Source organism: Cystoisospora suis, assembly GCF_002600585.1.
Source record: "Cystoisospora suis strain Wien I chromosome Unknown contig_1812, whole genome shotgun sequence".
In the NCBI taxonomy this organism is placed as follows: domain Eukaryota; phylum Apicomplexa; class Conoidasida; order Eucoccidiorida; family Sarcocystidae; genus Cystoisospora; species Cystoisospora suis.
Window position 1 is genome coordinate 47,305 of NW_027154612.1, and position 305 is coordinate 47,609.

The following is a 305-nucleotide window of genomic DNA, read 5'->3' on the forward strand; positions in this document are numbered from 1 at the left end:
GGAAGTTCCCAGGCGCGTCGGTCCCGGGAACACCTTGGGCTTGCGCGCCGGGATGAGCTGTGCCAGCCCCCACCGCATATAGTGCGTGTAACCGCTGTGTGAGGTGTTCTTGCCAACTGTTGTGTACACGCCGGACGCAGTAATCGGACGCGTACAAATACGTATCGACTGGGGCGCATGCGTCAGCGTCCGGGTGTGCTCTAAGCACGTGTGCGCGGCCAGCCGCGTGGGCCTTTTCTTTTATGAGCATGCGTCGGCTCCCTGAGCTTCTGCAGCCCTGAATGTAAAGGTTTACTGTACAAGTT